Consider the following 23,072-nt stretch of genomic DNA (forward strand, 5'->3'; position numbering starts at 1 on the left):
AGGGAGCCCCTCGGCGATGGGGAGGCAGGGGCTGGAAATATGGGAGGAAACGCCCTCTGATTCTTAAGGAAAGCCCCAGGCTTCATTCCCTAGGAGAAGCGAGAAGGGGCCCGCGGTCCCCCCCACCCCCAGCCCACCCCGTCCAGAGCTTCTGATGTACTATAGTGTGAAAAATTAATGTTTCTGGTTTCCTAAGTTTTGTTTCTTGCTTTTTACCTTCCAAATCAGGCATAGCTTGCAGGAACCAAAGCAATCCCGACGAGCAAGGAGGAGCGAGGGAAGGAATCGGAGAACAAGCGAAGCAGAAGTGACAAGGTGATGTTCTGTGCTCGACAGCTGTCCCAGGGGTTGGGGGGTGGGCGAGGGCGAGCCTGGCCGCTGTGGCCCCTTAGTGCTGGGGACGATGGCCGGCCATCCAGGTTGACCAAACGGGAGGGGCTGTGTGGGTACCAGCAGCGGGGGGCGGCACCCAGCGGCTGACAGTCCCAGGGTTCAGGGCTGCTGTCTGTTCAGGCCTGAGGGTTCGCAAACCTCACCCCCAGCGGCGTGGAGTGTCACCTTGCCCTCAGTGATTCCGTATGTCAGGGAAGCCAGACCAGAAAACGTAGGAGGAAATGCCCTCTGGATGCTGAGGATTGTCCCGTAAGACTATATTCTATGGGGGCGCCTGGGTGGCTCAGTCAGTTAAGCGTCTGCCTTCGGCTCCAGTCATGATCTTTCAGCCCGTGAGTTCAAGCCCCACATCGGGCTCTGTGCTGAGAGCTTAGAACCTGCTTGGGATTCTCTCTCTGCTCTCTCTGCCCCTACTCTGCGTGTGCTCTCTTTCTTTCAAAATTAATAAATAACCTTAAAGAAGAAGAAGAAGATATTAGAACTTTTATTGGTGGGCGGTTTCTGTGAGGCTGGACTTAGGCTGGTTTATTAAGAGTTCTGTTTTGTTCGTGTTTGTTTTCACCAAATGCACACCGTTCTCCCTCCTGCATGAGCTCTTTGGCGTCCAAAGGGGGAAGCTGATTCTGGCTTTTCTTACTTCTCCACCCCCACCCCCCGCCTCGCCCCATCCTCCCCACCACTGCCTAGGGAGGACCCTGAACTTTGGCTTAAGAGTTCAGAGTATGCGTTCTGGGGACAAACCCAGAACCCTGGCGGGCACCGCTTAGCTGATAGTCTCGGGCAAGGTACTGAACCTCTTCACGGCACTGCCCGTCACCTGCCCCCAGAGCCAAAATCACCAGGGACTCCCCTACCCCCTGTAGCTAGGTCTTGAACATATGGGCAGTCCTGGTCAGTGAGAGGCAAGGGAATCCACTGAGGTCTCTGGGAAATATTGCCTCGCCTCACTTTTTTTTTTTTTAATTTTTTTACATCTATTTTTGAGAGACGGAGAGAGACAGAGCACGAGCAAGGGAGGGACAGAGAGAGAGGGAGATGCAGAATCCGAAGCAGGCTCCAGGCTCCGAGCTGTCAGGGCAGAGCCCGACACGGGGCTCGAACTCACAAACCGCGAGATCGTGACCTAAGCCGCAGCTGGAGGCTCAACCGACTGAGCCACCCAGGAGCCCCAACCTCACCTTACTTTTTAAGGGAGAAATGGAGGAGGAGGAGAAGGAAGAAAGAGCAAGAGGGAGAGGAGATGGAAACCCTTGCCTGTTACTCCTTGCTGCCTTTGAACACAGATGGGTGAGGAGGTGAGGCTTGGGCCTCTGCCACCATCTCGTGATAAAATGGAAAAGCCAAGAAAACCTCAAGAGGCTGCCTGGCCAGAGCGCGGGCGTCACTGTGTTGATGTGCCCCCAGATTCCACACCAGATTCCTGTGATTTCAGTCACTCGTAGCTGGGTGCTGTCCCGTGTGGCTGGATGCATGGCATGCACACCCTTCCCAAGCCCTCATGTGCACAGCCACAGGGTAGAGAGGAACAGTACCGGCCCCGGGACGGCATAGCTCATGTAAAGTGTGCGGCAATGTGCACTGCACGAAGGATGTCCCCAGAAGGCACTCCTTCTTCTAAGCCCAGGCGTCGAGCCCCCCCACCCCCAACATTTCTGGAAGGCTCCCTGAAGCCCAGCCCGGTTGCCAAGGCAGCCACCCCGGGGCCAAGATTCAGAGGGAAGCTCACTGGCCCAGAACACCATCCGGGGGGAGCTCCTGCCCAGCGGCCCAGGGAGGTGGGGGAACAAAGCATGAGGTCTTGGGAAGGGAGAGAAAATGTCAGGGAAGTGAGCCAGAGGGCTGCGAACATCTGACCCCTCCAGAAAGTGCTGCTGAGGCGAAATGCCAGTCGGGCTTCGCTTTCAGCCCCTGATTGCATTAATAAGATAATGATGAGTCATTTTGCTCTGCATCCAAAGAGTGAAGCAAATTACCTGTGTCTATATTGCTTAATGACGGCGGCACTAACAGGACCTTTGCAACCCGCTGGACCGAAGTTGACCTATTGCAGGAGGCACGCTCGTGCCCATGGGTTTGCCACTTGACTGAAGCCATCCATCAGGCGGGGAGTGCACCCCTACCACGCGCTCCCCATTAGCCCCTGTCCTCCGCCACACTGCCCCCACCTCCCTAACGGGCTCTGGCTTTCTTAACCTGGTGATCCCAATACCATTAGCTATTTCCCGGACGCGAACCACTGGGCCCCCGTTAGCCAACGTTCAGGCATCACCTTCAGGTGGGAAGTTTCCACTTTGGCTACATTTCCCCAGACAAGCATTTGTCCGAGCCAGAGTCCTGGACCCCCTCTCCCCACCGGCAGGAAATGCCCTTGCCTCCTGTGGCCTTCGGAGCAGAAGGTGATGAAGAGATTGGGACACAGCCAACCACGAAAATCTTCCAAAGGCCAGAGAGGCTCTTCCGGGTTTTTTCATCATTTCAGGGTCCATAGACTTTTTTGTTTCATTTCCTTTAATTAAGATATTATTTCCATACAGTGGAGTTGACCCTTTTAGAGAGTGGAATGCTCTGGGAGTTGTAACAAATGCATACTCTGACAGCACTATTGCATACAAGATGCAAAACAGCTCCATCGCCCCAGAAAGTTCCTTCGTGCCCCCTGCGGTCAACTTTTTCCCCCTCTCCCAACCTCTGGCCACCACTGACCTGTTGTTGTTAAAGTTTTTTTTTTTTTTAAGTTTGTTTATTTGAGAGAGACAGAGGGAGCATGAGAGAGAGCAGGGGAGGGACAGAGAGAGAGGGCGAGAGAGAATCCCAAGCAGGCTCCGCACTGTCAATGCAGAGCCTGATGCAAGGCTCAGTCTCATGAACTGTAAGATCATGACCTGAGCCAAAATCAAGAGTCGGATGCTTAACAGACTGAGCCACCCAGGCGCCCCAACCTGGTTCTTTTTCCCCCAATGGTTTGGTCTTTTCCAACAGGTCACATTCACTGAGTAGTGTTGAATCTAATTTCCTTTGCTTAGTAAACTGTATTTCAGATGCATCCATGGGGCTATGTGTACGATAATTGACTCTTTTTTACTGCCCAGTAGCTTCCACTGTGTGGGTGGAGCAGGGGCGGCTTGTAGGGTCCATAGGTGTTGAATGGGCACTTACCTACCCTGAGCCAAACGCCTGACATCTGTTATTTCACTTAATCCTCAGGAAAAAACCAAAGGCAGGCACCATGATCTCCATTTAGAGATGAGAACATAGGACCACAGGGCTAGAAAGAGGTGAGGGTAGTCTGGATACCATAGATGGGGCTGTCCGATCCACCTTCTATGCATTTCTTGAATGAGCAATTCTGGAGTCCCTCCTGGAGGTGGGGCGGTGTACGGGGTGCGGGGGTGCAATGCAGAACCACACACGGTCCTGCGCCCAGGGACTTAGTGTCCAGGATCGCCCTTCTGCCTGCCTTGCGGGGCAAGTGCTTCGAACTCTTGCACCTGGTGCTTCAATGCCCCATTTCGTGGGTGTGTGGCCCTGGAAGAATGGCCCTCCAGGATGTGTAGGGAGAAAAAATTCATCCATAAGACGCTGGGGAACCACTATCAGGAAGCAGAAAGAAGAGGCCATCAGAGATGTGTTTTCCTGGCACATTTGTGCTCTTGAAACAATGAAATTGCAGGTTTCACTAGAGACATGGCAGCCAGTGCCTGCGAGTAAATATAGTTATCCCCACGGCTTGCCGCCCTCCGATGCCCACTCTCCATCGTTTGTACTTAGGCGGGAAAAAACAGAGAAAGGAAGGGAGGGGTGGGGCGTTGGGGAGGGGGCTGCAGTCCCAGCTCCACTGACTAGGATTTGCTGCCACCCCCTCCCTGCTACCTTCCTTACCCCCGTCCTCACCCCTGCTCCAGGCAGCACTGCCCTGAGCCTGCTATCCCAACTCCCAGGCTCCCATTATCAGCCATGAATATACCCAGGGAAATCCCAGGGCAACACACCATATAAGCAACTATTTGCCAGTTTCTATATCCCCAGGGGGACACGCAAGAGTGGCCCAAGGCCCTGAGGCTCTGCTTAGGGACTTGGGCTCTTGGGGTCTGCCTAGCTTTCTCTGAGCAAAGACTACCCTCTCCACACTATGCTTCTTGGCCTGAGCCATCAGAGTGCACCCCAAAATGGAGAATTCAGGGCTACAGGTCTCCAGATCATTTCCTCCTGGGATCCCAGGCAGCAGGTTCACCGGACTTCATTCCACAGGAAAGCGCCCTTAGACATATTCGTTCTCTCCACCTCTAGCATAGACCTAGTTGAATAAAAAGCATCAGAGCAATATTTAATGACAGATGGGAGGGAGGAAAGGAGAGGGGAATTGAGGGAGGGAGGGAGGGAAAGAAGGTTGCAGAAAGCCAATCTCAGTTTCTTACTTAGCCAAGAAAAATGTGCATCGCTCCAACGTGGTGAAGAGCGGAAATATTGGAATCAAACACTAGGTTGGATCCCTATTCTATACTTGTGAGCTTCACTGTACTTTTCTGAGACCTGGTTTCCTCTCTCCAGATCTTGGAGGAGGGTGGCAGGAGATCACTTAAAAGACAGCCAGCGTATGGCCCACAAGAGCAGCCCATTCAGAAGTGTTGGTGACGACTACCGCTTTGGGTTTCCAGAAAGCTCTTCTGAGCAGGCCTTGGTGCAAGCCGGCCTGCACACAGCGTGTGCCTCCAGAACATGTGTTTCCAAGATTTCTCCCAGAACCGGGCCCTGTGTGTCTATATTCAGTGTCTGCCCTGCTTGTGAGCGGGAGGCCAGGGCGGATGGGAGTGTGCGGGGTTTGTGAGAGCCCATGGTCCCCCCCCCCCCCCGGAGCCGGCGCTCGAGGAGGGTAGAGAAGGACTTTATTAAAATGGATGTCAGAGCTCTGGTCAGGCCTCATCCAGCAGCTAACGCTAAATTATTAAACACTGGCAAGGACGCCGGGGGCTTTCCCACTTGCTGACAGATGGCTTTCCACCGAATCTCTGTGCATCTTCTTGATGTAATATCAACAGGGGGTTGAGCACAGCCCGGGGGAGGCAGCACTGGAGAGAAAACCCCACTGCAGACCCCCACGTTCGTGGAGAAACCCCCCCAAGATGGAGATGGTCTGCCTTGTCCCTTTAAGCACCTATCCTGATGCACCCACCTGGGTCTGAGCTCCAATTTCCCCCTCGCCCGGGGGCTCCCTGAGTCCAACAGGGCCACCAGACCTGCTCACAGCATCAACTGTAATAATTAATGTTGCATGAGGGCCTACTCTGTGCTCGGGATTTCACATGCATTGCTTTATTTAATCTTCCCACTGGTCCTCGGCGAGACCAATGCCATTAATATCCTTTTATGAATGAGCAAACGAGACTCAGAGTGGTTAACGGCTCCGTGTTGAACACTTGCTATGTGACAGAGCCAGGGCGGAGATCTTGTCCTCTGACGTCAACAGCCCTGCTTTTAGCCTCCCGGATCACAGTCCGCAGGCTCCGGAGGCCCACGCTGGCTCCCCTTGGCCTGCCCCGCCCCCAGATTTCCAGGCTCGTTAGCATGCAGGGACTCACCCATGGGGACTCAAAATGCCATGGCCCTCCCTGGAGACCCAAGGGAAGGACACAGAGGTGGGAAAGAAAACTAGCCCTCCCGTCTAGACGGTCCCCCCTCAGGAAGGCGGGACCCCAAGAATGGAAAAGGTCTGTTGCCAGAACCCAAGACATGCGCCCTCTGCCCCTGTGCCCTGGTCTCCTGAAGTGGTGCCCAGGCCGCCCCTTGTCATTACTATTTACTGTAATCGCTGCATTTTATTGAGCAGTTACTCTCTGGCAGACATTAGGGTAAAGTTATTTAAGTCACTTCTCTAAGATTTGTCATAAGGAACGTAGGGCCAGTGAAGCGATCTGAATATGGCCGATTTTTAGGCCCCTCCGACTCAGGGGCTTGTGCAGAGCCGGGATTTTATCGACTTTGCAACTGAACAGAACCATCTAAGGATGGAAATCCCGGGCAGCGGCCGATTCCCACTCTTCCTAGAGCCCCCAAGCACCTGTGTCTCGGGAAGAATGGCGTGTATCCAGGATCCCCAGCCTGACAAGACCCCCCACCCTGGAAGGAGGTGTGTGCCATGTGCTCAACAGTCTCCCTGGGATGTCTTGCTCTAGCCACAAGGTCTCAGGAAGGTCCTTGCACTGAATCCGGTTTCTCGGTGAGGACAAGGCCACCCCCCAGGGTACCTGCCAGATGACGCTGTGCCCGCCCTGGCCTGGCTCCCCAGGGTCTGCTCGTGAAGATCCATCCCTCCATGGAACTTTCCGGCTCTGGAGAACCCTGGCCCAGAATCCTTGCGAACTTGCACATGCTCCCCTCCATCTGGTCCTCTCAGTGGACGCTCACATCCCATCTGAGCAGAACACATCTAAGCCAGGCCTTTGCCCCCGGCAAGGAGGGTGAGACTTTCTGGAAGCTTCACCCTCCAGCTTCTTCCTTTCCTTTCCTCACACCTGCTCACGGTCACTCCCGGAAGGAATTATTTTTAACAGATGCCCCCTGCCCTTCCAAACCCCCAAGGGGGAGAAACCCGTAAGGCAGCTGTTTATTAACGGTACTCGGTGTCATTAACAGCCAGGCATGTGGTAAAATATAGATTAAAGCGGGGAAGGCAGGAATCACGCTGCCATTTGTCCTGTTCCGAATGTCATTATGCGTTCCATCGCGGCGTATTACCGAGATGATTAGTGGCATCAAATGACTTCTGAAAAATGATTATGTGCCATTAAAAGCATTAGTCTGTCTGAAACCAGCACAAACAAATGGCCGTGCAAGAATGAGTCATTAGCTGGGGAGGCTGGGTGATGTGACAGAGAGCTGCCCGTGCGCCAGGCAATTAGCATGGCCAACAGGTTGGGGAGGCAGGCCGCCGAGCCTGGAGCCCATGCCCGGCTGTGGAAGCCTCGGGCCCCGAGGACAGCAGGGCGCCTGTGGGAGTCCAGCATCTCCTGGGGAAGCCTGGGCGGCTGGGTTTGCTTACAAGGGCCTGCCTTCCCCACGGCTGCGGTAGAAATGCCACGGCCAGGCCCGGGATGATGGCGAAGCGCGGCTGACGGTCTCCGAGGCTGCAGGAGGCCAGACTGGGGGAGAGACAGAGAGGCGGGAGCGACACAGTCACAGAGGTGTGAGCGTGTGGGTGAAACTCCACAGCAGAGGCCCCCCCCGGGGGGAGTTTTTTTAATTGACACCAGCAAAAAAAAAAAAAAAAAAAGGCTCATGGAATCACCGTGTAATTTACAATGACAAGAACATATAGAGAAGCTATAATTTGAGAGATTAAAAAGCATTTCTTGAACGTATACCAATAAAATGGCTTTGATGTGACAGCAAAAGAAAGAAAGAACAAGTGAAAAGGGGTGGTCTTTATCTGTTTTTCCAGAAGAGCCCAGCCCCAACCAGTCCTTAGGGGGAGCCAATGGCATTCGTGTTGAGTTGCGCCTCTCAGGGACAAAGACTTGGTTTTGAGGAGATGTCAGGTGCGGTTCCCCTGTTTCCCCGCCCCTTCCATCACGACAAGTGTCCAGGCCTGTTCTGTGGGGGTCGTATTCCTGGGGCGGCCACCTCAAAGCTGGCTGGGCACATTCTGGGCACCGCTAACTCACCTGGGTCCCTGTGGCCGCTGCATAATCCCACGCAGGCCTCCCTCCCCAGGGCTGTCGCGGGGCCCTGGTGTGACCCCAGTTACAGGGACTCAAGTGTCCTCGGCTATTCCTGGTGGAGAAGTCTCGATGCAGGGCCATGGTGCTGCCCTGTGGACTTTCGTCTTCTCATTTTGAAGAGTCTGTAGAGATTGCCAGGGGCCAACGCCCAGCTGTGCAGGCTCCAGGCCTGTGGTTCTCCACCCAGCTTTGAGAATCTTCTGGGAAGCTTTTAAAAACCAGTGATGCCCGGGCCCTGCCCCTCCAGGGTGAAGAAACGATGATGTAGCCCACCCACTGCCTGTTACAGATAAAGAAACCGAGGCTCACAGACGGGCAGTGCCCAGCGCAGGGTCAGAGAGCTGCTCAGGGTAACAACCAGGCCAGGAGCCAAATGCCTCCGAAAAGCAGGCTCCCAACCGTCCTGCCTTTCCTCTCTCTCGAATCCCAAAAGCTGCTCCTACCTGCTACTCCAAGGCCTATTGCGGCAAAGCCCTGAACCCGGCGGCCGTCAATGCTGATTGACACCTGTCACAACCTTGCTTGCACCGCACACCTTTGAGGCCCAGCCCCTCGACAGCCTTCATCTGCCTTTGCTGCTGCCTTTCCATTTCCAGAGCCAGAAGCATCTACCGCCTCAAAAAAGTGGCCGATTTCCAAAAGCCCTTCACCTCTCTTCCCTCCAGGCCTCACTGGGGATGCGCAGCTCATTCTGGAGAAGCCGTCGTGCTGTGCTGTTTTTCATCTTTATCGAACTTGGCTTTGTGGTTCTTGTTGCCGGGGGAGGGGGGCTTGTGCTGGCAGTTCAGAAGTGCTGAGCTCAAATTGTCTTTCCCGCTCCTTACCTTATTCTATTAGAAAAACATGAAACCTCTTTCCTCCACTTCTTTGTTTCCTTTTCTCTCTCTTTCTCGCTAAGACGGAGAGCAACGTGATATTTGATGACAGCTGTGTTTGTGTCTTGCTTACAACAGGTCGTGAATGTCTGTGAGGTTAGTCCACTCAAGACCAAGCCCAGCGTCTACAGATTAAAAGCAGCCATTCATCTCAGCCCTGCTTCTGGGGCTGTTTGCCCTCTATCGACCCCTTCCTGACACTCAGAGGAATTGGTAAGACTCCTAACGGCCTAGAAGCTCTTCAAGATGTCTCACATCAGTCTCTCCCACTGCTGCTCAGTCTTTCTGCATCACACCAGTTCCCATCCTGTCTGCAGAGGTTAAGGACACACAGGAAGGCCACAGGTAGTCTCTCTCTTCCAGCAACAGCCAGCCACAGGCAGCCTTGAACTTGGTTGGGACAGCAATCTCAAGCCCTGCTGTTCTGGGACGTGCTGAAATGGTACCTGGGATGCCCAGTAGGTTCAAAGCACTCCATACACATGTTGACATTCTCCCCTTGTTTATAGAACTTTCCTCAGGAACAGAGAATGTGGGTGGACTCCGTCCAAAAGATCTGATTGATGCACCTCTCCACTCAGGATCTGCAGTGGTTCACAAAGTCTAGGGGACACCAGAAGCACCTACTGAGTGGAGGGTCCTAGTTCCTGCCTTTCAACATGGGCAGCTTGATGCATCAAAGTGTGCAAAGAGGCAATAGAGTCTACAAATAAAACAGAAGTAATAATCTCTTGGAATCTGATCACAGAAGTGGCATCCCACCATATTAGAGGCAAGCAGCTGGGCCCACACGCAAGGCAGGGTGGCAGTGGCGGGATTCCACAGGGAACAGCAGGAGGTAGGGAACCTTGGGCGCCATCTTGAGTCTGCCCTTCACAAGATTATTTATATCTGTGCTTCCAGGGAACAGCAGTGTGAGGCAGGGAAGGAGGAGAGCCAATTCAAGGATGTGCTCCATGTTGAGCTGGGCCGCAAGGACAGGCGCCCAGAGCTCAAGCTTACAGGGCTCAGGAGATTGCTTGTCCCAAGAAACACAAGGGAAAAGCATTGACCATTGGTTCCCGGCCCCCCGGCCTCAGCTCCTCCATGCTTCCAAGCTGTAGGTGTGTGATTCCTGAGCAGGCCCCTCTGACATCTCATATGGTGCCATCAGAAAGCCAAGAGCAGGATCAAGAGTGGCCTGGATGGGCCAGGGGCCAGGCACTGACAGAGCCAGCTAAGGGCCACACAGAACGGACAGCCACAGCAGTGCTGAAGAAGGAGGGCCAGAGAGGAGCACAATGATGTGCATGGCGTGTCTGATACAAACCTCTCCTCGTAACATGTGTGTCTACACAGGCCTCTGCCGGGGTGGGGGGTGGGGGGAGGGGGTTGGACAGAAGCCACGGCATCACCATGAGTTCGAAGAGACCTAACACAATGGCACCACATCCAAATTCAGTATTTTCTCCCACCCACAGGCTGCTCTTCCACTGACCATTCTCCTCCTGGACCCTCGGCTTCACCTCAAAGTTGACCAACCCCCTGTGGGTTCTCTGTTCTCCTTTGCAACCCAGGCCTAACATGCAGGACCAGCCACAAAGCTTGGGAGCCCAGCGCAGAGTGAAAATGAGGGGCCCCTTCTGAGCACGGGGCCTGGTATGACTACCATGAAGCCAGCACTGCCTACAGGTCTGCAACTTCAGGCCCTGCTCCAGTCCCTCTCCCTCTTGGTCCTGAAGCTCTCGACATCCGCGGCTGCCCTTTTCCTCTCAGCCTCCCCAGGTGCTGCTCAAAGAGTCTTCTATGCATCTGTGCTCCTGGAAGAGGGAACTTCATCCAGGATCTTGCAGATCGCCCATCCGTCTTACTGCAGACACTGCTCTCCACAACTGTCTTCCTGAAGCACTGGCTTAAGTCCTCCCTGGGAGGAGCAGAGAGGTGGGTGCACAGAGTCGGAGTGTGCAGTGTGCAACCTGCATAGCTGTATGCAGCAGCCTCGAGTCAAAGGAGGACTTGCCCAGGAACCAAAATTAGGTGTCCAGAAAGGTCTTCAGACAGAGTTTATGTGCCCAGGACTAGTAACAAGAAGTGACCCTCAGATATCATATCACTTACTATACCCCAAGCCCTGGTTAAGTTTTTTGCACATATTAAATAATCGATTTCTTTCTCACTACTTTGAAAGAGTTACTTGTGTTATTCCCATTTTACAGAAGAGGCCCTGAGGCAGAGAAACCTGTCCAGGGCCACAGGGTCAGCAGAAGAGCTGTGATTTGAGCCCCGTCAGTCTGTCTCTCAAGTCCATTTCCATAACCACTACACCACGCTGAGAGTGACAGCTTCAGCTACCAGGGGATCAGGCAGGTGTAAAATTTTGAAAGCCTGACTGTGTTATGCATTGTTTGCAGTTTGAAGAGGAAGGTTTACATTTCATGTATTTATTTCCTTTACTTTTTGCTGAAATTCCTTTGGGAAATTCTAGCCTAGATCAAAAAAGGGGGGGAAAGGCAAAGGGAGATAGATAGGGAGGGTGGGTGGATATCTAGATGGATGGGTGAATGGATGGATAGATGGTGGGTAGATGGATGGATAGATGGGTGGATGGTGCATGGATGGTGAATGGGGTGGATGGGTGGGTGGATGGATGGATGAGTGGATGGGTAGATGGTGGGTGGAGGGGTGAATTGTAGGTGGATGAATGGGTGAATTGAAGGGTAGATGGTGGGCAGATGGTGGGTGGGTGAGTGAGTGGGTGGATGGATAGGTGGGTGTAGTGGATGGGTGAGTGAATGGGTGCATGATGAGTGGGTAGATTGCAGGTGGGTAGATGGGTGAGTAAATGGATGGCTGGTGGGTGGGTGGATGGATGGATAGATGGGTGGATGGATGGTGGGTGGGTGGATAGATGGATAGATGGGTGGATGGATGGTGGGTAGGTGGGTGGATGGGTGGATGGTGAATGAGTGAGTGAATGGGTGGATGGTGGGTGGGTAGATGGATGGATAGATGGGTGGAGGGATGGTGGGTGGGTGGGTGGATGGATTGATGGGTGGGTGGTGAATGGGTGAGTGAATGGGTGGATGGTGGGTGGGTGGATGGATGGATAGATGGGTGGAGGGATGGTGGGTGGGTGGGTGGATGGATGGGTGGGTGGGTGGTGAATGGGTGGATGGTGGGTGGGTGGATGGATGGATGGGTGGGTGGATGGATGGATGGATGGATGGGTGGAAGGATGGGTGGGTGGATGGTGGGTGGAGGGCTGAATGGTAGGTAAATGGATGGGTGAATTGAAGGGTGGAAGGTGGGCAGGTGGTGGGTGACTGGATGGTGGATGGATGGGTGGTGGATGGGTAGGTGGGTGGATGGATAGATGGACAGAGATAGAGGGGCATAAATGTCCGAAACTGAGGCTATAAAGAAAGGGAAAGGAATGGGGAAAGGGTGAACCTCTAGGCCAAGCTTGGTGGTCACTATAGAGAATAAAAGATAGAAGGACACCCCCCCCCACTAAGGTCAGTCAAAATCCTATTTCATTTCCAAGGCCCAACAGAACTGTTGAGTGCCCAGGAGACCTCCCCCTTGAAACTGACATGGAATCTACCTAAACAGGAGAGTGGGAGGCTGTTTTTTTCCAGAAGAGAGTGTATGCCAGGCCTGGCACCCTCCTAAGAGGTCATCCTGACCCAATGAGAACAGCAGTGTTGCTGGGGGATAGCCAGCCTGTAAGGTCTCTCTTCCAGAAGCAGCATCTGGCAGGTTGCCATGGGTTCAGGAGTCCTAGCTGACATGGAGTGGTTGCCTTGGGGACGTTGGAAGAGGCAGCCCTTCTGGCCAGCCTAGGTAAGCAAAGGAAAATTCTCCGGGGAGCCTAAGAGGAAAACCACCAGGCCACTGTGGAGCGGGCCGTACAGTCACTCATACTGCTGTTTCTTTTGTCTATTAGGGGGGTGCTCTGTCTCCACCAGCTTCCACCAGCTCAATGGCAAGGATAATGGGGTGAGGGGAGCCCTGTCTGATCCAGCAACTTGGGTTTGAGTCACTGGAGCCTGCATGGAGGACTCAGGTAAACGGAGAGTCACAGCATCATGAGCTTGGGTATGAGTGGGGAGGTCCGTGGCCAGCTATATCCTTGAGACAAGAAGGACAGCCACCTCCTCCTGCCTCTGGTGATCTCTTCGGTCGTGTATCCTGTGGTTGATAAAGTCCATGGTCGTTTTCCTGGGCCATCATTTGTCATTTCCACCTGTGGTAAGTCACAATCTGTTTTTCTACAATTGGTCAAGACTCAAAGCCCTCTCCCGACACACCCTACTGGCCCCTGACCCCACACTCTTTGCAGGATCACCCTTGCCACCCTTGCCCATCCCTCCTCAACTGGCCGAGGTGACTCTCCTGGCCTCCAGCTAGCTTCCCAGCAGCTACTTTGGACAAGTGCAAACCGAGGATGATGGGGACAGGGGCATTGGGGTTCCTTTCCGTCTAGCATGCCAATAAGCTGTCTGATCAGTTTGGATGTGGTCATACCCAGCCTATAGTGGGGCAGGAGAAAGATGCACTCGGAAACACAGAGGGGAAAGTCCATCTCAGGTCAAAGCCAAGGAAAGCGAAAGCTAGGAATGCAGTTGCAGTTGGGGATAAAGCTGGGGGACGGGGAGCAATGTGTTCAGTACAGAGGCCCGCATGGCCCCGTACTCTGTGCGAGAGCAGTTCACCACTTACCACCTGACACAGTGTGGTCTTCCTCTTAGCAGACAGACTCATGCTCATGACAGCATCCGGGATTTCTTCAGGCCAAGCTATTGTGGGGGGAGGGAGCCACACAGCTGGGGGACAATCTGACAGGTGCAGCATGGAGGATGCTGTCCCCAAAGCCACAGGTTCACATCTGCCGGCAAAACGCAGCCTCCCCTGGACACAAGCAGACATGCCTGCGTTCCCGCCTCTCTCTGGCACCGCCCTGACCACCCCCTTCTATGTACTGACAAGTCCAAACCTCGACTCCACGTCAATGTACTTCCTCAAGTACTGGATGCCAAGTCCACATCTGTCCCCCACGCTGACTGCACTTTGGGTGGGATGTGCCTGCTAACATTTACGGGGGCTCTCAGTGCACCGGTCATGTGTGGCTTCACTCAGAGAAGTCTCCCTTCCTCCTCTCCTCTCTGGTTGCAGCCACAACAAGCCTTAGAGAACGCATGGTGCCTCTTGTCCCTCTCCCTACATTCCATGCCTGTGACGCCACTTGGCTGTTGTTGATGCATGACCAGGGCCATCTATAACACCAGCAATAACCCCAACCCCATGCCTGCAACAGCTCCCTGTCACTGCACATCTCCTATGTGCCCAGATGTGGGCCAGATGCTTTCCATACCTTTCTTGGAAATTCTCACAGCATGGCCTGGAGTATGTAGTGTTTCCCATCTTACAGACGAGAAAACTAAGGCCTGGATGAAGGTCACACCGCTAGGAGACCGGACCACGGTAATTATTTTGCAGTCTGCTTAGTGACCTTTCCTATCGTCGTACATGTTAAAGGATAGCTTTCCCTGAAAGGCAAGATCATGACTCTCGTACTTGAACACGTGTTAAAGATTTTATTTGGTTTAATATTAGTGATGGAACCAGGCGGATATTACAGCTAATCCAAAGGAGAAGTCTAAAAGGCATAAATTTATACACAGCAAAGGAAAGTGGATGTGAATTTACAAAGGCTGCAACGGACTCATTCCTTAAAGAAGAGGGAAATCAATTGAACCACTGGACAGAATTTATTTGCATGTCTATAGACAAGAGTTATTTTGCTTTGCTATCAGTTATCTACAACTTACGGAGCCATAAAACAGCTCAAAGACACCAAAAGGCTAGAATCCAATGGCCTGCAAGGGTGTGCTCTGAACTGCCTGGTTTTCCATCTGTGACACCCGGTGACCTTTTGGGCTCATTCCAAGTTTCCTTACAGGGACAAGTACTCTAACCAGATCTAGACAATCTTAGTACCTCACTCTGCCTGATCATAGCAGGTGATATCAGGATTGGACAGTCAGAATCCTTCCTGGGGATGGACTGGTTCACGGGCTCAGAAAGGAAGATGATCTCAGATGATCTGGTCGAGCTAAGGCTGCAGGCCATGAGGAGGAAAAGAATCTGGAAGAGGAACCCTGATTCCCAAATGGACTAAGCACCCGCCACATGCTGGGCACTGTTCCACACGCTTTCTATGTAGTGAGGAGAATTTAATAAACATACGAGGAAGGTTCTATTGTCATTCCACTTCATGGATGAGGAGAAGTTCAGAGATGCTAAAGGCCTTGCCCCAAGTCATGTTGCTAGTAAGTGGCCATCAGGTGCAAACATGGGCAGATTCCTGAGTCATTGCTCCAAGCTCTGTGCTATCCTGCCTTACAAAGTAACCTGGAAAAGGGGCGCCGGGGTGGCTCAGTCGGTTAAGCAACTGACTTTGGCTCAGGTCATGATCTCACAGTTTGTGAATTCGAGCTCTACGTGGAGCTCTGTGCTGACAGCTCAGAGGCTGGAGCCTACTTTGGATTCTGTGTCTCCCTCTCTCTCTGTCCCTCTCCTGTTCGAGCTCTGTCTCTGTCTCTGAAAAATGAATAAATGTTAAAAAAAATAAAAATAAAAAATAAAGTAACCTGGAAAGGAAAGCAGAGGTACACAATGACAGGTGACGACAGAGGACAAAATTACAGATGGGACAGAAGGCCTTCCAACCCCAAACATGCTGGAGACTTTAGGGGCTTCTAGAATACTCTGGAAGATTCTAGAGCCTTTCCTCTCTAGGATTCCTTGAGCAACCCCAGTATCCCTTCCAACCACCAAAGTCAATATTGCCACCCAGTTTTTGCTGAAACTCCTTCAAATTGTACTTTTTTCCATGAACAGTCTTGACTTACACAGCCATTAGGTGACAGAACTGAGTTTCGAACCCTCACCTGCTTAAAATGTATAGTTGTGTCTCTACATTTCTTCGCCTGCAAACGGGACTATTATCATACTCATCCCGCTGGGTTATTGTCAGGATTAAGTACATCAATCCATGGAGAGCTCTGAAAAGAATGCCTGGCACCTAAAGGCACTCAACACAAGTTAGTTTTATTATCAGCTCCATTTTGCAAACGGATACACTGAGACAAAAGGTGTTATGAACTTGGCCTAAGGTCATGCAAAGGTCATGCACTTACCACCATTTTTTGGCAAATGACAGAGCCACCAGCTGAACCCAGGCAGTGATCAGAGCCTGTGTGCTTCACCTGGACCCCGGAGAGGCCCTGGAGAAGTCATCTGGCCCTTCCTGCTGCCTTGAGCTGATCTGGCCCCTTCTGGTAGCCTGGGCCAAAACACCATGGCAGGAGGGCTCCTGAGCCTGAGCTGGCTCCTCTCCCAGCCCTCGTGCTAGAGCTGAAAGAACCACAGGTCACTGGGGCCTTCCAGCACTGCAACAGCCAGGTGGGCAGAGCAGAGGGTCATCAGCTCCCATCTGGGGTGTTCTACAAATAGACCCACTCCCATCAGCCTACCCAAGTTCCCCGGAAGCACCTGTCCTGCTAAGGCTGCCTCCACCTCTTCTCCCTACTGTTTCCACCGTATGGAAGCATAAATCCAGTTAATGTGTCCAAAAAAGAAAAATCAAAATGTCAGATCTGCAGAGATGGTTCAATTGAAGGAATATTGATTGTCACAGAGAATATTCTCACTTTATTCACCTACTTAGTCTGCTCCCCTAGGCACATATGAATTCATCAAATATTGTCACAGCACATAATAATGCTCATTCCCGACATTGTTGTGACTGCTCAGGCTTCGGTCCTGCTCACGATGCCTGTCCCAGTTGGGGTGATGGCAGGGGTGGGAGGAGGGACACAAGGGCAATGCCAAAGCATCACGTCATGGCATTTTCCCCCAGACAAGGTGCTTTCCCATATAGTGTCTGCTCTGATCTTCAACACAACCATGTGAGAAGGTCTTGAAGGATATAGGCATTCCCATTTTCCAGATGGGATCAAGATGTTTAAACAACTCATCCAAGGCCCTGCTTCCAGCAAACTAGAATTTGAACCTTGGTTTTCAGACTCCAAATTCAGGGCCCCTTCCCCTCCACCCTGGACTTTGCTGCAGATGGCGGCCCTGTTCCAGCCAGAATTGGAGCTGGGTGGTGTTCTCTCAACTTCCGCCCTGTTCAGTTGCCCCATGGATTATGCACCCATTGTTTGTTCATCCCTGGACATAGACTCAAGGAGATGATCCCTGGCCTTCAGTGGATCTCCATACCAATATGGAGAAGTAGATAAAATGTCTGGAGACTAACATGTTGAAACTATCAGAACAATGGACACCACTATCCACCATGGAGACTTGAGCCCTGACTGTGGGAAGTGGTTTATCAAGGTGACACTGGCACAAAGTTAGGGCTAGAGAACCCTGGGAAAGTAGCACAAAACTCCTGAGGAGCATCTTGGCCCGTTGTGACCCAATTGCTGAAGAACTGACTGGAAAGAGGGGTCAGGTGGCCAAGCCCTGGAGTACACCTACACATAAATTACAGGGTATCTCCAGACACCTTTGAGGAAAACACAGCCTTAGGGTATTTAGACCAGCATTTCCAAAAGTATGTCCCGAGGAACTGGCCTTCTGCAGCTCTGAAAAATTTTTGTTGTTGAGTATGTTTGAGAAGCTCTGAGCTAATCAAAATTAAAGAGATTATTTAGATGTAAAGTTTGTCAAATCCTTTATCATTTCGATGACAGTGATAATGGTTGTGGTGATAATGATGGTGGTGGTGATGAGGAGGATGGTGATGATGGTGGTAGTGATACAATAATCTTCATCCATGGAGACTACAGCCCAATGCACCCAGCACCATACATGTACTAACACATTTCAGCCTCACGTTGGTGCTGTTGTTACCCCTGTGTTACAGCTGGGTAAACCAAGATGCAGAGAGTAAGTGACCTGCCCAGGGTCAAGAATTCTTGGGTGGTGGGACAAGAGGAGAACACTGGAATCCCCAGGATGGGTGACATAACTAGAAGAGGTGTGTGTGGAATGCAATACTTCCCAAAGTTTGGTGGCTGTGAATCTACCCCTTTGTTTCTTCTCAGAGCATCTTCTAGGACTCAGGCTCTATGGAACTTTTGAGAACTCTGGTTTAAACAATTGCCCTGACTAGCTAGCTCCAGTATTTCTTGAGCCCCCTTCAATGTACACTTGGAAGCAAGTGCGGGTTGATAAGGTTTCTCAATAGCTACTCTTATTCTTGTTCCTGGACTGCAGCTGGACTGCAGCTGGTCTGAATCCAAAAGTGGGAACTCCTGGAAAAATCCAGACATGCTAGCTGGGCTGAGCCCTTCTTCCTTGGCCACCTTGAAGCAGGTAGCTGAGAAAAGCAGATAGCCTTCACTGTCTGCTTCCTCACCACCACCCCTGGCTGAATACTTGTTCTGGAACTTCCCAACCACATGCAAAAAGGAACTTTCCAGGGGTTAGACTCAGCCCAGAGGAATAAAGATGCTAATCACTTTGGGCAGCTATCCCTCTTTCTCCACCTGGATCTCAGCCACACCCACCCACAATTTCTGGCTTGATTTAACATCTTGGCTGGCATCCTCAACAGGTGCACAAAGTGGGGACTTCATTCCCAGGAGCCTTTGCCAAAAGCTCCCATTCCCTTAGAGGGAGGGGGAGAATATGGCCTCAGTAGAATATCAATAAGAAGCTATGGTGAGAAGACATAGTTGGCCAGAGCTGGTGATGGGGTAATTAATTCTACTTAAGAAAAATGTTACTAATAATTAAATGTACTAATTAAGAAAAATTGGATCAGCTGTTGTTGGTGTAACACAGAAGCTGCAGCTTTGCTGACACATTTCTTGGGTAGCTTCCGGCTGGGACTAAATGCAGCAGACACTGTTGGAGCCCAAGAGAAGCCAGAGGAGATGTGATCTGGAGAGGCCTTCATGGAAGGAAGCAGAACACTTGGGAGGGTCTGGTAAGGTGACAGGTCCAAGAGGAGATGCTAAAGTAAGATAGACGCTGGTGGGAGAAGGGACACGAGGAGAGGCAGATCAGAGGTCAGACAGGGCAAGGTATCTGATGGCCAGTAGGTGGGTCTTCAGTGGTTAGAACTCAGGTCAGGTGAGCAGACGTCATAGAAAGATGCAGAACTAGGGGCTGCTGGGTGGCTCAGTTCATTGAGTGTCCAACTCTTGATTTTGGCTCAGGTCATGATCTCACAATTTGTGGGATCAAGCCCCACATTGAGCTCTATGCTGACAGTGCTGACCCTACTTGAGATTCTTTCTCCCTCTCTCTGTCCCTCCCCTGCCCACATGCATTCTCTCTCTCTCTCTCTCTCTCTCTCTCTCTCTCCCAAAATAAATAAACATTTTTTTAATGTTTTGGAGCTAGATAAAGGTACTGACTGTCCAACATTGGGAATGTACTTAATGATACACTTTAAAATGGTTACTTTTAACCATTGAGAATTTTACCTCAATTATTTAAAAAAAAAAAAAAGTGGTTGCCTAAGATCTAGGCAGGACAGGAAGCCAGTGAGGATGCCCAAAAGTAGGAAAATGGGATCTGTCCCTTCTGAAAATATACGCCAAATAAATTTTTTTGGAAAGGCCCAGCTTCCTACTTCACCTGTCAAGTGAGTGCAATGTTAGTGAGCTTTGTTAACTGGAGAACTCTGTATAAATGCAAGCACTGTTACTGAGGCACTATATCTGATCTCGTTGGTATTCTCCTGGACAAGCCAGCTCAGGGGTTCTAAACACAGTGGTCCAAAATAGCCATTGTTATTTAGGATGATGTAAATTAATAATGAAGCGGCTCTTCCCTGTTTTCTGGGTGCTCAGCACTGTAAAACATACCTTACATGCACCCAATCAGTTAATCCTCTCAGCAACCCTGTGAGATCGTAGGATCAGAACTGGTTTCCAAATGAGAAACAAAATCCTGAAAAGTTAAATCGTTTGCTGTATGAGTTATCTACTGCTGGGTAATAATTCATCCCCAAAACTTAGCAGCTTAAAAGCCACAGTTTCTGTGTGTCAATAGTCCATGCCTGGCTCATCTGGGCCTCTATTCAGGGCTGCCATCAAGGTGTTGGCCAGAGCTGGGGTCTCATCTGAAGGCTTGAGTGGGGAAAGATCCAAGTCCAAGCTCACATGGCTGCTGGCAGGATTCAGTTCCTCGAGGGTTGTTGAACTGAGGTCTCAGCTGAGAGCTGGCTATTGGCTGGGGTTCAGTTCCTTGCCAGGTGAGCCTCTCCAACAAGCCAGTTTCCTTCATCAAAGCACGGAAGCCAGAAGGCAATGGAATGTGCTAACAACGCAAATGGCAATCTTATAAAGCCTGATCACAGAAGCGACGTTCCTTTACCTTTGCTCTATTCTGTTGGGTAGAAGCCCACACTCGAGGGGTGGTGGCGGTGTGGATTTATACAAGCACATGAATATCAGGAGGTGGGGATCATGGAGTGTGTGTGCTGGGGAGGACACCTGCCAAAGGTTTGCCGATAGTAGAGCTGAGCCACATAGGCCTTGGGGTTTTGAACAGGCTCAGTTTCACACCTACACTGCATATTCTCCATGTTCTTCAAGGGTGTACAGGAGGTTGGAGGAAGCAAGGAGGGAGAGACAGAGACAGAGACAGACAAATAGACAGACACAGATGTTTTTTATAGAAAAAAGGCTGTGCTGAACTCTTTCTGGCCAGGCCTCCCTGATGAGGCTGGTCTTCCAGGATGCAGCCCAGAGCTAGGGCTGCCCCCAATATTAATGGTGTCCTCATTAGAGTCATGTGCAATGCTGCATTTTAATTGCCTAGCAGAGCCCTGAGCACCTGAAGAGAAGGCTTTCCACATCCTTCTCGTCATGACTATTAATAGGCTGGGAACATTCAGGCCTCCTAAAGCCCTGTGTTGGCAACCCCCCTCCCAACACTGGTAGTTCAAGTCTTCTTTATACCAGCCCCATAGCTCTGCTGTGACCAAGGGCAGCACCTGCTCTGTCCCTGAGGCTGGTGCCTGCTACCTGGGTCTTCTGAGCATCTGGGAGCCGGGGAGGAAGGATTCAATCTATCACCATCAGATCTGCTCAAGGAAGGACCTCATTTTACCCCTCATATTCCTGGCAGCCAGCACAGTGCCCAGCAGGTGGATGTGAAATGAATCAGTAGGTCATCTGTGCAGATGTACTGGGACACCCGTGAAGCCAGGTGTGAGCGGTGAGGCGCCATCTCCACACACTTCTTGTTTCCCTTTAGTTCTTGAATGAACGGCGCTATTGACCTTCTTGTGCTCCAGAGACATCACTGTACAAAATACGACCTCCCAGGAATCCCCCAGCTCGGGCTAGCAGAACTACTACCGTACTTCTGTGTATCTCCAGCCCTGGCAGCCAGGGGAGAAGTGAGTACCTGTGCTGTTTCTCCCCCACTCCTTTCTCTTGCAATCTCCAGTCCTGAAAACATAAAAGCCTTTGGGCCACCCACTTCCAGCCATGAAGTGGGGCCATTGTTCCTCAACCTTGCTTCTAAATAAGACTCTGGGCTGGGCATGGGTGACACTGCATTCCCTCCTACAGCAGTGGATCCACAGCGAGTTCTCTGACTTCTTTCTCACTAACACGGAGATGAAAACGAATTTAATATCAGGCAGGGCATCCCCTACTACATACATATCAGTGACTGTCACCTGCTCTGGACCTGCAAGACACCTGGGTAACAACTTGTATAAACAGGCAGCCTGAGAGTTGATGCCAAATGAGTGGTCTAGAAGCCCCCCTTCGCTTTCATGGCCTCTGTAGGTTAGACTGCCTGGCAAAGATAGTATTCTTATTTGCAAGACTGAATTAAATCTTGGAGGACGTGTTAGCCAAAGGCCATGGAGACCTCTTGACTCCTACTAACAGGAGCAGGGGCAACTGCTAGCCATGAGAGCCTTGACCAAGCAGTGCTAAGACCAGCCCCACCCACCGTCTGCCCTCCCTCCCCATCACATGTCTCCCTTTCCTTCCTTCTCTCCCCAGCTGCCTCCTCCTGCCTCCTTAGGCCGGGCTTTGCTGTGCTGGGAGCAAAAGCTTTATTGAATTTTTGCAAGTACTTTGCATGGCGTCTGATTTACAATTCATAACCTGGATTATACTGCAAGTTCTGCCTTCCGGGGTCGGTGTAATTTAGATCTCGGAAATATTTGCCATGCTTTCAATTCCCCTGACATCTGAGGGATTGGAAATGGATTCCACCCTGGAGCTTTACAATTTGGAAGGGGAAGAGGGGGTGAAGCACAAAACGGGGTGGTGGCGTTGAGGGGTGGGCAGCATAGAGTGAAAACTGAGAGGTGAGAAGAGAAAGTTAAACATGAACAGGAGGGAATGGTGACATGAATGAGAAAGAGGGAGCAGGGAAAGCGTGACTATCTCCTGAACACATTGCCTCCCCATGGCACCACTATGACCTGGAACGTAGGGCCCAGATGCCAAGGGCCGGTGGAGAAAAATGTTACCTGGGGGAGCAGCTTGGCATTATGGAATAGCCCAGGTTGAAGCAAAAATGTCCTTCTTCTGGTCTGCCTCTGTCCCTGGCTTGCTGCAAGAGGGGAAAATCTCCCCAACTACTTTACTTGTAATGATTTTGTTGAGATATAATTCACATACCATACAGTTCACCCATTTAAAATGAATAACTCGGGGTTCCTGGGTGGCTCAGTTAAGTGTCGGCCTTCAGCTCAGGTCACGATCTCACAGTCTGTGGGTTCAAGCCCCACGTCGGGCTCTGTGCTGACAGCTCAGAGCCTGGAGCCTGCTTCGGATTCTGTGTCTCCCTCTCTCTCTGCCCCTCCCCAGCTTGCACTCTGTCTCTCCCTCCCTCTCAAAAATAAATAAACATTTAAAGAAAATTTTTTAATAAATAAATAAAAATAAAGTGAACAACTCAATGGTTTTTAGTTTATACACAGGGTTGTGTACTATCACCCCAGTCAATTCTAGAATATTTTCATTGTCCTGAAAAGAAACCCTGTACCCCTTAGCCAGTACCCTCTGAATTCGTTTTCTAGAGCTCCGGTAACAAATTACCACACCCTTAG

At 51.3% G+C, this 23,072-nt stretch overlaps 1 long non-coding RNA gene across 2 annotated transcripts; it reads left to right on the top strand.

Annotated features, from left to right (window-relative positions):
- Nucleotides 1-220: 220 nt before the first annotated feature.
- LOC122484756 lies at nt 221-11,139 on the top strand. 2 transcript variants are annotated; one of them, XR_006297696.1, is made up of 3 exons: nt 221-315; nt 9,062-9,196; nt 10,444-11,139. It is a non-coding gene; the product is annotated as an uncharacterized LOC122484756 (long non-coding RNA). The 2 variants fall into 2 exon arrangements; XR_006297697.1 differs by having other exon boundaries at nt 10,540-11,139.
- Nucleotides 11,140-23,072: the final 11,933 nt, after the last annotated feature.

The sequence above is a fragment of the Prionailurus bengalensis genome, chromosome E1 (assembly GCF_016509475.1).
Source record: "Prionailurus bengalensis isolate Pbe53 chromosome E1, Fcat_Pben_1.1_paternal_pri, whole genome shotgun sequence".
Taxonomy (NCBI): Eukaryota; Metazoa; Chordata; class Mammalia; order Carnivora; family Felidae; genus Prionailurus; species Prionailurus bengalensis.